The sequence below is a fragment of the Microtus oregoni genome, unplaced genomic scaffold (genome assembly GCF_018167655.1).
Source record: "Microtus oregoni isolate MIOR12 unplaced genomic scaffold, Mior012 000017F_ref0000208, whole genome shotgun sequence".
Classification (NCBI taxonomy): domain Eukaryota; kingdom Metazoa; phylum Chordata; class Mammalia; order Rodentia; family Cricetidae; genus Microtus; species Microtus oregoni.
The window spans coordinates 10,210,665-10,225,299 of NW_024543076.1; the positions used below are offsets into that span (position 1 = coordinate 10,210,665).

The 14,635-nt window shown below is 36.7% G+C and overlaps 1 protein-coding gene across 5 annotated transcripts in view; it reads left to right on the plus strand.

Annotated features, from left to right (window-relative positions):
* The window catches only part of Lingo2 (leucine rich repeat and Ig domain containing 2), a 1,050,166-nt gene that overhangs the window by 660,193 nt on the left and 375,338 nt on the right, over positions 1–14,635 (plus strand). For all 5 annotated transcript variants that reach the window (XM_041667315.1, XM_041667314.1, XM_041667313.1 and 2 more), the window contains one exon: positions 12,694–12,726. The gene's annotated coding sequence lies outside the window, so the exon portion shown is untranslated. The remainder of the gene's footprint in view (positions 1–12,693; positions 12,727–14,635) is intronic.

Genomic DNA, 14,635 nt, shown 5'->3' on the forward strand with positions numbered 1-14,635 from the left:
ATCAAGAAAACATGCTTTACTCTTTCCCAAGCTTTTTCAGGCTTTCTGTGGATTCAGTCGTCCACACATCTGGGCACCATTTGTAGTAATAAGAGCGGCGGGGATGCGTCCCCAACACCCCAGCCACCTGCTAGCTTATGCCCGAAATAACAACACACAATCTGTATTCATTTAAACACTGCTTGGCTCATTTCTATCTAGCCTCTTCTAGGCTAACTCTCGCACCTGGACTAGCCCATTTCTAATATTCTATGTAGCACAGCTAGGTGCGCTTACCAGGAAGATTCTAGCCTATGTCCATCCTGGGTCGGAGCTTCAACGCGTGTGTCTGCCCAGGAGCCGGGAGCATGGCGTCTCTCTGAGGCGTCTGCCCCCGAGAGGAGAGCTGTCGAGTCTGAGCTCACTTCCTCTTCCTCCCAGCATTCTGTTCTGCTTACTCCACCCACCTATGTTCTAACCTATGAGGGCCAGCCAAGCAGTTTCTTTATTTTTTTAACCAATGACCTTCCTTCATCATTGTATTTTTTTTTCTTTTTTATTTTTTTAATTTCTGGGGCTTTTTTTTTGTTTTGTTTTTTGTTTTTGTTTTTGTTTTGATTTTCTAGACAGGGTTTCTCCTTAGCTTTTGGTTACTGTCCTGGAACTAGCTCTTTTAGACCAGGCTGGCCTTGAACTCACAGAGATCCGCCTGCCTCTGCCTCCTGGGAGTGCTGGGATTAAAGGCATGCGCCACCACCACCCGGCTCTGTTTTTTTTGTTTTGTTTTGTTTTGTTTTTGTTTTTGTTTTTTTTGAGGCAGGGTTACTCTGTGTTTCTTTGGCTGTCCTGGAACTCACTCTGTAGACCAGGCTGCTTCAAACTCATGGAATTTACCTTTGCCTCCCAAGTGCTGGGATTAAAGACATGTGCCACCACACCAAATTATTCAATTTCTCTCTCTATTTTTTGACGATTTTCTTTTATCTCCCAAGTCTATGTATATTTTCAAACACACTGTAAACTGTCTTGAGGGGTTTTTTGTTGTTGTTGTTGTTGTTCAAGTTTGTCTTTACTCTATATCTTAACTTTTTCTGACCACACAAGTCTTTAAACTAAGCAATATGGCTAGTATTAAAGCTGTGGCTTTGGGGACTTGTTCCACCCCATTCCTTAACCTTCTGAGACTCTAGCTACATGACGTAGGTACAGGCAGGAATTACATTTATTGTCACAACTCCATGGAATACCTAGGTCCACGCCACTACTAAGAAACCTGATTCTGGCTGCTCATAACACCACTTAAGTGTCTGGTGACAGGTCATAAAAGAGCTGCAAGGTTCTTGCAACCTGCACTGAGTCAGGAAGTCTCTCTTAAAGGAGCCGTACCTCAGCTTACCATCAACAAAAAGAATCTACCAGAATAATGGTAGTTATCAAGAAGCTGTGCTTGACTCTGTTCTTGTATGTCTAGAATCCTTTCTCTCTTTTTTAAGCTTTCTCAGGCTTTATGTGGAAATCCTTTCCAAACATTTGTGTGTCATTTGTAGACAGATATTTCTGTCCTGCCCTGTTTCTCAATTGTTCAGTCTCAAACACACAGAGGCTTATATTAATTATAAACTGTTTGGTCTACTAACTAAGCTTATTATTAACTAGCTCTTACAACTTAAATTATCACATATAATTCTTGTCTATGTTTAGCCACACAGCGTGATAGTTTTTCTCAGTGATGCATTCTCATCTTGCTTTCTCTGCATCTGGCTGATGATTGCATCTCTGCCTTTCCTCTTCCCAGAGAAAATTTTCTTAGTCTGGTTTCCCTGCCTGTACTTCCTGCCTGGCTCTGGTCAATCAATTTTTTTTAAAACCAATACTAGTGACAAATCTTTACAGTGTACAAAAGTATCTTCCCACAGCAGAGGATAATAAATACAGAAGCAGGTAAAAACATACAATTGCCTACAATAAAATACTAACTGAAAGATGATCGAAATAGTTACTCATAATATGGTTATATTTTTAAAGCTTAACCTTGATTCAGGAAAATGACTATAGCACCCAAAGAAAAGAGGGTGAATGTGGAATCCAAAATGTTGACTACCCTGGAAATCTGCTGAAAGACTTAGGTATCCATTTCTTAGCTATTGGTTTGAGTGATGGGTATGTGTGTTAAAATGATTTAAAATGATAAAATAGTTAAAAACTTTTTAGAAACAATTAATTACTTAAATTTACTCTTTTCAAATCATTTAAAATAAGTTAGGCAAAATATAAGTCAATAATACAGTAATTTATTGCAATTTAATCTTTATGAATATATCTGTTGTTTATATAAGACTATTTTAGAGATAATGAAAATAAGGACAACTTTTTATGGCTATAATCCTGGCCTCACATTCTATAAGTTTATTTTTCTGAATTTGCATAAATTTACATGTGGCTCAGCCTCAAATTGTCTCTAAACCTGAGATTGCTAGGCAAACCTGAACACTGAGGTGAGGGGAATGCATATTCAAAACAGTTGTACTTTCCAGCATACAGCTTCCTTACAGTGAAGTGTCTGTTTAATTAATTTCATACAGTTATATCTGCTTGACTCTCTCCCTCTCTCCAAGCACTCTTGGGACTCTCTGAAATATTGTACAGATGTTCTTACAGAGAATTACATTGCCAAGTGTCATTAACATGAGTCAACTTCAACATTAATTTCATAGTTTAGACATGGAGGCTGTTCCTCAATATTCATATATATTCATAGCTTCTTGAAATGAGAATTTCTATGTGTGGCATGTTTCCTTCCAAGGTTACCTAAACAGTGACTTCTTACTCTAGAATCCAAAGGGCTTCTCAGTCTCTACTTCCTTAAATGAATAGGTTGTTTTAAACTAAGTGACCTTCTTCCACTGAGCACACAGACTCCCCTTTCTTAAGTCTGCTGTGCAAGAAAAGAAGGAAAAGAAAGCATTCTGGGTAGAAGACTGGTGTAGAAAATAAGATACAGAAGTCTAGTGTCTCATGCACAGAAGAACTTGGAGGTTCTCTGTATGGCAGTAGAAGTGAAGTGTGAGTGCTGGCTGCAGTTCCAGCAGAAGCCACCAGCAAATGGCTGTGAGTGGATGCTAAGTTAACAACCTCTGTGCTAAGCAAGGAACAAATGAAGAAATCTGATGTGAGAACTGGACCCAGAGAACTGGACTATGGACTGAGATGGAGAAGCACCAGTCTATGGAGTGGAAATATAATTCCATTACTACTGTCTCTTTTCTGCAAGCTCCTAAGTGCTCATTGTTTTTGGAAATACACAAAAAGTGTGAAAAATAAAGACAGTATTGACTTAGTGATACCAGGGCACTAGCACTTTAGCCTGAATGATTCATTAGATGCTTCTTATAATCCAGTGGGCAGAGCTTATTCTTTGCTCTATTTTACAGATTTGGAAATTAAGACACAGAAGCCACAAAATGTGGCAAATATTTTATAGCAATTTGAAGAGTCATGCTGAGGCTATTTAAAAGCAAAGCATGTACTACGAACATCTAGGTTTTGCTGAGTCCTCTGACGAGTGCCCCATGCTTTGCAGGGCTAAGGGGGACACTACCGTTTTAGACGGAATTAAATATTAAAAGCTGTAGATAACATGTAAATGAATGCCTGTGAGATTCAAGTACGTGCTGTAATTATTGCTTACATGCAAATAGGAAATATGAAGTATACCTCATTAGTGTTCAGCTCATTCTGTCTATGGGTATTATTTCTGTCCTTAATATCAATGAGTATATATTAATAGCCCACATTGTGTTGTAGTTGTTTAGCTAATCTCATTTAATGACGATAATTATCAATGCAATTCTTTTGCAAAGGCATATTTAATAAATGTTTCTCATGAAAGCTTCCATTCCAATCCTCAAAATTAAAATTTAGATGTCTGAAGTATTCTGATAATGTTTCTATAATTTGAGTATAACTGTTGATGAATTTAGTATATTGAAATAGCTGGATAATCAGAAGACTATGAGTTAGGAAATGGAATCTCATGGATTCTCAAAATAAATTCTAAGATTTGTAATCATGTGAGTCTCAGTTCCCTTATCTATGAAATGGGGATCACTCAAATGAGTTGAGAAACTTATCCATGTTTTGTCTATTAAGACTATGTCTGCTGGGATCTACCTAGGTCTCTCTGAATCTAGAGACTTCCTTCATTATACTGTAATGCTCCCAGTCTGATGTAGTGGTATGATTATATATTAAAATGTAGTTGTATTAAGAGAAAAACAAGATGTTAAAAAGACAAAGATTTCTGGGGACAATAGATAACTATTTTGGAAAATAGGTGGCTTTTGCAATATGAGCTGTAGTATACATGTCCACATACCATCTCCTGTATGTTCATCTGACATCACTGTGAGGCAGACATAGCCTCTGTCTTCTGTGAGCAGTCCATGCTATACACTGTTATCAATATTCCCAAAACATCACTTTGCTTGTGTGATTGCCTTTTAACAAAATTTCAACTTTTAATACATTTTTAAAAGATCTTTTAGCTTCCTCTTGACTACAAAATCTCCTGGAAAATATTATAATAGGTTTGTCATGGAATGCTGTCCAAGATATGTCTTTTCTCATCTTTCCAGACATATCTCCTCTTTACAGCCTCACTTCTGCCATTTCTTTTTATCCAATTTGACTATTTTTTATTCTCTAGTCACTCACATTGACACTTCCCCATTCCTAGCACACTTTAGTGTCAGTTTCTGAGTGTGTTCTCATTGAAGTGGTTTTCTCAAGACCCTTTTCTACAGGAAGCTTTACTCCTTAAATCATCTTAGACATCAAAGAATGCACTGAACGCATTAGGTCCAAAAGCTGAATGCATGAATTTTGCATCTCAGAAATATCCCATTAGTCATCGCTCAATTTATTACTGTACTGATGGAGAACCTGGTACCAAGACAAAGTCACAGACAATGTTGGATCTCTGTACTATCATCCTCTGCCATCTACTAGACAATTTTTCTATTCTTAAATTGCTTGGTGAATGATGAATGAATAAGTGAGTGTTTGGTAGATGGGTGAATGGATTGGCTATCTCTTAAAACAAGGGTTGCCATAGTCAGATTGTAAGTCTAGTCTCTCTGTAGGTTGTAGGGACTGTCTACTGCTACTGTACTGTTGTAGCAGGAGACCAGAGAAAATATCTAACCAAAGCACGTGGCCTGGAGTTGCCTAACCCTGTCATAAAGAACAAGTAACTCTGGAAAACTCCAGCCACCCTGAGGCAGATTTTAAACAGTATTCTTCCTTAGATCATGTCAAAATTCCACATAAAACACTACTACACTTACTCACATGTTCCAGTACAAATTGCATGCCTTCTCCAGTCATGTTCAAGTCCTTCTGCTATCATTCATATTATTGTGAACTTTATTAAGTTATTTTTATAGATGAACTTTGCTCCATTTGTTTGGAGATGTTGGAAATGTGGTACCCTAAGCAAAATATGATGTTTTTGTCTTCCTAAGACAACTATAAATACAGCTGCATTGTTTTCTGTCTTTTTCTGGTGCCTCCCTGTAGGTAGACTAATAAAGTTGTGTCCCATGTGTGAAGCACATCATATTCCCTGCTGTTGCTCAGTTATCCTTCAGCTGTGTACTTTGGTTGTAAATTGTATTATATACTGTTGTTTGGGGATACAGAGTCAGCTCTCTTGAGATTTCACTGGTGACTCGAGTCAAGGAAAAGTATCTTCTAGAAACAGAGCAGCCTTCAGTCTTCATTCACCACATGACTCTACTTCCCCAGTACATTAGACAAAAATGATTTCTGAGTAGTTAACTGGGGTAATATTTTCTAGTTCTGTCACTGGGACCCCATCAATCGATAGTAAACAAACAAACAAACAAACAAACAAACAACAGCCATGCTTTCACTCTGTTGTGGTTGTTTCTACTACAACCCACACTAAATGCTACCTCTCGTCCAATCACCTCTCTTGGTTCTTTAAACACCCTGGTTTCTTCAGAGCTCACCATATAAATGTTTATGCTAGTCCAACTACTCTGCTGCTCATTTACAAATTTAATAAACCGCAATATATTTTAAAAATAATGTTCTTAAATAATTTTCGCTCTGATAATAACTGATATGCATAAACATCTATGTTATAAAAAACACTCCAGGGAAATATGTGCACATGTGTGCATGTGTACATTTGTGTGTGTACATTTGTGAGTGCTGTGTATGTGTAGGTTTTTGTGCATGTGGGTATGTTTATGTACATGTATTTGTATGTGTGGGTGTGTTTTTATGTGTATGTATATTTGCATATATATAGGTGTGCTTGTATATATGTGTATGTGCACACACATGTCTATCTGTGGGTTGGTGGGATGGGGTGTGCTTATGAATTCTTTATCTTTTTGTCTGTTTTGTTGGCATGTAACATGGTGATGTTAAATGTACCATGTTACGATGTACTGTTCTGGGAGATGTGGGAAAATGTGATTATTACCCTTGCATCTAAGATACTGTTCACTGCAGAGCATCTTGGTGAACTCAGGTGTACCACATTAACAGTCAAGATAACGTTCCTTTAAGTAGGCCATACATATCTTTGTGCCTTCCCACAGTGGTTTGAAGAAAATGGATCCCAAAGGGAATGGCACTCTTAGAAGGTGTGGCTTTGATGCAGTAGGTATGGCCTCGTTGGAGGATGTCACTTTCAGGGTGTGTTTTGAGTATCACATATGCGCAAGCCACACCCAATACCGCAGATGCCTTCCTTTTGACTGCAAGATGTGGCACTCTCAGCTATCTCTCCATCACCATGTCTACCAGCAACCTGCCATATCCCACCATGATGATAATGGACTGAACCTCTGAACTGCAAACCAGCCACAATTAAATGTTTTTTTTTCCTTTATAAGCATTGCCATGTTCATGGTGTCTCTTCACAGCAATAAAGATCTTAGCTAAGACACCCTCAACTCAACAATAATGGATGGATATAATATGTTTCTGTCTTTCTGAAGTTTATAGGTTTACATGAAGTGAACCTGTTTAATAAACAAATGTTTCTGGAATAAAATTAGAGTCTACTCTGTGCATTTCTTATCAATTATTAGGCCGACAATAGCCTAAAAGTGTTCCTGTAGGTCAGGTACTGTGTTCAATTCAAAGCTCACTCAGTGGAGCATGATAAGCCAAACCTACTTCTTCATAGGAAGTCCTTTATTAGTTCCATGTTTCTGAAGAAGGCTATATGATATGGCACAGAGTTGGCATGCAGCTTTCATGGGGACGCCATGCCAGTAACCACAACTGCAACCTTTCAAGTGCCTCTTGTATATGAGAAACCCTCAAAATATTTCCCATTAAAATAATATAAACATTATTTTTTATCCATTAGCTTGAGACAGTAATACCCCAAAAGTAGAAAGCCTTTCCTTGTGTACAATTAATGAACACTGCACACATCCACTTCTAATACATCTCTTGGGATTTCTTTATGTCATTTTTTTCTTAGAGGAATTTAATATGAGGTTTCACATGTGTTTTTATGTTTAAGCTCTCCCAAGTCCATGGTAGTACTGGATTCATATGAATGAGCACTTGATGCCACACCCACTTCAATAGAAAAATCATGATAATATTTATCTGGAATTAGAGTTGATGGATAAAATAAAGGAATAGAACTGAAGAACTGAGTGAAGTATTGGTCAGTGCTTAGAAAATCCTAACCACACTTTCGGAAAAAAATGCATTAGAATTAGGTAACCCTTGTGTTCTGATTGTAAAAGCTGCCTCGAGTAATGTTTTACCGAGCTATAAACTGTTCTGACTAAATTTCATGCCTGATAAAACCCTTGCATTTATAGCATAAAATGTAAGACCTTGCCCCATAACTAATCTGTCAAGTTCCTGGAACAGAGAAGTCTTGAATCTTTTTGCACCAGAAAAATTAAGCTGCTAAAAGTTATCATATGGCTTTTTAAAACAGGCTCACATAATTAGGAATTTTGGTCATAAGAATCTTCCATTAGTCTTGAGATACATTTTGTAAGATATATAGTAATACATGCATACTTACATGTGCAGATTCATGTATACATTATGTTTTAATAAGCTATTATAAATCAGTATAGTTATATAATTACCAATTTATCTCAGTAAATGCCTCTTATTTAATAGTCATATATAAATTAGGTTGATCTTCTAACAACATACTTGCCAGTATTACATAGCTTTGAATAATGCCTCTTTATTTACAGTCTTAAGTATATCATCATTGTTTATACCTACTGCATAGATAAAATGCATTGCAAACTAGTTTAAGCTTTTCTAAAATGGATATGGGGAGCTATAATTGGAAGGATATGGTCTTTGGAGCCACACACAGCCATGTTCCACTCTTAGATCTATGTCTCCTGAATTCTGTAATCTTGATTTAGATAAATTTCCCTAACAATTTCTGAAGTAGAAATAATATTGCAGGCAGTTTATTGTACTATGCACACAGGATCTATGCACTATGAGGCTCCTATGTAGGTGTCTCAAATAAAACAAAGGAGGAGTAGTTCCATGGGAGCTGTCTTTAGGAGGAGAAAAATCTCGGTCACCATTCACTCCCTCTGGCAGAGGGAAAAACAGTCTGGGAAGAAGAAGTTAAAATTGAACATCAGTCACTCCCTGGGGCAGCTGAGGGCATGAGTACTGGTCTCAAAAAAAAAAAAAAAGCACAACGACAGCCTGCAGCATCTACAGCTTTGTATCTGTTGGTAGTATGTGACAATAACTTATACCAAATCCTAGAAAGCCACCTTTCCTGAAGCCCATCTTTCCTGGGGCCACCACAATGAGTAAGCATATCTTTCTCTTATCTCTTTTGAATTCTTATTTTTCTCACATTGAGAGTAGAATTTTTTCTTTTCTCTTTTGAATTCTTACTTTTCTCATATTGACAATAGATATTTTTATATACAATATATTCTGGTGACATCTCTTCTTCCCAAGATCCCCTGAGGTTCTCCTGACCACACCTCCATGTGCAGCCACGTCCTTGTCTCCTCTTAGAAAACAAAGAGGAATCTCCTGAATAATAATAGAATAAGATAAAACAAAAATAAATTTGAATAAGACAAAAGAAAGAGAAGAGAAGGAGCCAGGAAAAAGCACAAGAAACATATACAGAAGCAAAGAGAGCTACACATCAGCACATCCAGGATTCCCATAAAATCCACAAAACTGGAAGCAATACTATATATGCAAATGACCTGTAAGGATAAAACAACAACATCAGTAGCAACAGCAACAACAAAAAATGCCCTGGTAAACATTAAGAGACAGCCTTCAAAGATACCATTGAGTTCATTTTGTGATGGACATCTACTGCTCTATGGTAAAACTCACTAGGATAAAACTAATTTTTCCTTTGCAAGTAGTCATCTCTTGGAGATAGGTAGGCATTAGGGAAGTGGGGTGTGTTTACTTCTCTTCTTAGAGCTGGGATCCCATCTTGTGCCTACTCATGAGGAAGATTAGTAGGAAGCAGTCTCTATCTCTGGGATTATCTCAAGACTGCAGCTGATTCCTGTATTGTCTTATCATCTTTCCTCTACCGTCCATGCTAGAATTCATTGTGTTCAGCCAGCATCTCCACTGACTGCGGTGGTTCACCTTGTGAAGTGACACCAGCAAAAAGTCTAAAACCCTTCTCACCATTACATACACTGGCTACTGTATTTTACTATAGCTTATTAAAAATAAGCTGGGAAAGTTTAAAAAACACAGGTGGCTTACCTCAATGCCAGGCATCTCCTGTCCTCTCTGTGGCTATAGCCCCGTTTTTGCCCTTGATGGTTTAGCAGCTTCTGCCTCTATTCCCAGTGGTTTGCCATGGGTATCCAAATAGTTACAATTGTTCTTTGAAATCTACAATAACTTATGATTAATGAACCTCCTATTCTGTCACCACATGGAAGCAACTCCCCTTTGCAAACAAGGGTAGTTCCAGGCACAGAGCCCAGTTTGTAGGAATGGAAAACAATTTCCTTTCTTAGCCAACAGGAATAATGGTATTTTAACTACCCAGATTTCCCTGCCTATATTCCCAGATACACACAGCCTATCCTTTGAAGATGTAGAGGGGGAAAGAGTCATTGATTTTTAAGTATTTAAATACATCCTTACAGTAGTATCTCACAATTTTGAGACACTTCTTCTGTACCATTGTTTGGGAGGAGCAGGGATTGAACCTAGGGTCACTCACATTTAGGCAAGTGCTTCAACATGTAGTTATACTTTCACCCTCAATCATATCTTTAGAAGACTGTCCTGTTGTTACTTAATCGGGGTAGCATCTCCTGGTTCATGCCATATGTACTGAGCTGAGTACATAAAATGATTATCTAGCCTCTGCTGTACCTCAGTTCACCTCAAAAATTTCATTTGCCTTCAATACCAATATGTGCCTTTATGTATTGATGTCATAAACATGAGAACTATAGTTCTAAACAATGCTGAATGCCAGCCAGGCATAGTGACACATACCAGCCATCACCTCTCCCCAGAGGACAATACTGGGAGATTGGTAGTTCAAGGCCAACCTTGGCTAAAACAGGGAGTTCAAGACCTTGTCTAAAACAGGCTCACCAACTGTCTTAGGGAATTAGTTTTGGGTCTAGACAAATGTAGTTATTTTTCTTTCTCAGTTGAAAGTAATTGAAATACTAATCAGACAAATGGTTGGTTGGTTGTTCTGAAGGATCTTGCTAAAATTGAGGATCAATACTGCTTCCTGTGACTGTTAAATTGGATCGCTCATCTACTTTCTCATGTGTGAGAAATTGGGGCAAATCATTAAATGGTCCTCATGGAACAGATGAGAGCTACTGAGGAATGGAGAAGATGTCTTAAAAGGATAAAAATAAATGACATGGGAAACAGATGCGACTTCTTGAAAAGATAGTTGAAATATAATAAAGCTGAAAAACGAGTAGATCTTGGACGTTCTAAGATTGTGCATGATTTAAGACAGTAACAAGAGTAAATTCTGAAAACACACTAATTTATGTATTCCAGTCTTCTTTATTTTATTTCTTATTTTGTGTTCCTTTTGTTTCTTAGTTCCCTTTTAATTTTACTCTAGGTTGTTGTTGTTGTTGTTTGGCTTTTATTTTTTAATTAAATCTACACAATGTGCCAAGCTATAAAAGAACACATGATAACTTGGCAAATTTAAGCATTTCCTGCACTAATATTCTTAATATGGGAATGAAATTCACTTCTATATCTATTAAGATAAGCTTACGTATTGACATCTATTTCACAAAATTATTTGTATGCAAAATAAGTTATTACACATATATAAAAACTAATTTTGGACAGTAGTAAGGTGATGTTATGTGTATTAATGTGTCAGACTTCAGATCATGGTGTTGAAAAAAAGACTCAAGTCTTTTATTTATAAAGTCAGAATTCTACTTACGTCATAAGATGGTTGAGTGAGTTAAATAAGAAACCTATGAGCCGGGCAGTGGTGGTGCACGCCTTTAATCCCAGCATTTGGGAGGCAGAGGCAGGCGGAACTCTGGGAGTTAGAGGCCAGCCTGGTTTACAAGAGCTAGTTCCGGGACAGGCACCAAAGCTACAGAGAAACCCTGTCTCGAAAAACCAAAAAAATAAAAAAATAAAAAAAAAATAAGAAACCTATGTAATTTAGATATTTCCCTATGAAATGCATGTGTGCTGTGTGAGTGACACATGTGAACCTGGTAGTGACACGTTACAAATAACAGCGTCTCTTCTCGGCCTAAAGACACGTCTGAGATCCCAAAAGGGTGTTTGATTTCAGTGTTTTCTTCTCACTTCCTGTTTCTCAAAGAGAACAACAACTTGAAAACATTAGTTCGGGAAATGCTGCATTATCTTAATTACAATTTCCCTGAGAAACGTGGCTTGCAGTTTGAATATTCACCATCATAATTATAATTTCCATAAGGAATGCAGAACAGTTATTACAAACAACATAATAATCACTTGGTCCATAGGGGAGACCATACTACTAGCGGAGTGAAGAGGAAGATGGGAAGTCTGTGGTTCTGATCAGCATTCAACAGAGCTTATTGCAATGTCCTTCAAAAATAATGTTTCCCTGATTTATGGAAAAATGTATCATGATGACATACTTACATGAATTGACTAAGCATTGTCTGTATAATTTTCCTTTTTATAAAGTTTTGTTTTGTCATTTTTGTTAACCATTCCCTTAATTGCTATGCCACTAAGACATTATACAGAAGCAAACTACCAAAATAGTAAAGGCCCATCATTAGAGTAGAAAGTTTTACCAGTGGTTTTTTTCTCCACAACTAAATGTTTGTCTTCATGCTAAGTAAAATGGGGAAACTTAACTAATTATTTTATTTTATTTTATTTTTTTAAATATTTATTTATTTATTATGTATACAATATTCTGTCTGTATGCCTGAAGGCCAGTTGAGGGCGCCAGACGTCTTTACAGATGGTTGTGAGCCACCATGTGGTTGCTGGGAATTGAACTCAGGACCTTTGGAAGAGCAGGCAATGCTCTTAACCACTGAGCCATCTCTCCAGCCCCTAACTAAATTATTTTAAAGATGGCCTTTTTTTAGTATGTCTATGGCTTCAATTGTCTCTAACTTTAATATTTTTCTTTCCTTTTTCATTTTCTAGATGAAGTCAAAGAAGAAAAATGCAGCATTCAAGGTTGGTACTTTCCAGAATGTCTGAGCACATGTCAATATAAAACAAAGTGTACAAGTAGCAAAGCTAAATACCTTCATCTCTTCATGGATAACAGAGGATACTATGTTTTTATTTTCCCCACACTGTATAGAAATTACAACATAAATTTTAACAAAGCATAGCACTATAATTGAATATATTAGCTGAATAAAAATTTGCCAATATTGTATCGATAGAAATATTCAATGTTTTCCACTTGCTTGGTTGTATTTATTTGTCCATCTTTTATATGCATTTATTAATGATATTCATTGAATGCACAGTGCATACAGGACTACATCACTGTAATTCCTTCTATCCAAACTTTATTGGTCCTCCCTTTTCTAACATTGCCTGATAACTCAATAAAAGAACCCTTACCTACTATAATGGATCCTTGATTTTGTTATAGCTGACAGGTAAGTATGATGTCTTCAACATTGTTTATCTGTGTTCATATGTCTACTCTCAAATAATTTTAACTCCTTTATATGATAATAACTATTTTATTTAAATTAATGAAGTATTTTATACATATTTAATATCATCTATGGCTTATTTTTTGCTATTGTGTATTTGTGCTTGTATATCAGGATAAATTACCAATTGACAAGACAAACTATATTTCCATAAAATTCTAATATGTACAAACATAACAAATATTTATTTATATGTAAGTATGGTACCAGTAGATTGCACACTCTCTATGGGAGTCAGACACTAATAACTGTCTATTAAGCAAAGGTGAGTAGAGACTAATACTAGAGTAGTTATAGGCTAATTTTAAATGGAGAGATATAGTGCTATTTTAATTAAGAAATTTTGCTATTACTTTATTTGACTAAACATTAAAGCATTTATAGATCTCATTACTACATTTGATTCCCTTACTCCTTCACACATAACATCTTGTAGCATTTAGTAGAAATCTTGCCATCAGAGGTGTGTTAGCTAAGAACTGTCAGAATTAAGAAGGGACTCCCATATCAATCTATTCATTCAATTTAATTTGATAAAAAAATTTATCTCAATCACCTTAGTCATCAATATATCTAATTGCAGTACTGCAAGGCAGTAGAGAGTTGGGATCCCAGACTGTGCTTGGATTTGAAGTCTATTTGCTGATGTACTCTTTATCGGTCTTTGAACAATTTAACACCTGCAATCCCTGATTTGCTCAGTTGAGAAATGAAAAGAATAAAAGGTTCACATAAATTAAGAGAGACAATATATTTACAAGTCATTTCATTAGGTCATACAAACGCACGAGTGCCAGTCACTACTCATCACGTTGCTGTATTACATTTGCCATTCACACTGTACTGCAGACAAGCAGCGACTTCACTGTCTAAAGGAAACTTCTCTCCTGGCCCCGCTTTATCTTTTTTCACCTTGAGATGCATTCCTTATGTGATAATATATTTCTTCCATGTGAAAATAGACAAAACTCGGGACTGTCCATCCATTTGTGATACCTTATTATGGATGCTGCATGCGCGTTGCTTTCTTGACAGAAAACTTTGGTAACTGTGACTATAGTGGATGAAATAAATAAAAGTTTTGTTTTTGCTAAAGAAAGGAGAGGTAACAGCAAGGTGTAGGAAAAACAGAAGGAAAGAAACTTGGGTGCCAGGTTTCCAGTCTCTGAAATCAGCATGGCTGGGCCTGTGTGTGTTGACATCCCTCTTTCTTGGTACTGTGAGAACTAACAAGAAGCAAGGAGACTGCAGATTGGTAGAATACAGATGAATGCTAATAGAGGTTGAGAATCATTCTTCTCTAGCTAAGAAAGCATGAAGGAATAATAAGTCTGAGGACATAAGAAGAGAGGAAATATTAAGGAATAAAAATAAGTACCTATTCCTCTTTGTGAGGTATATAGGCATCTGTG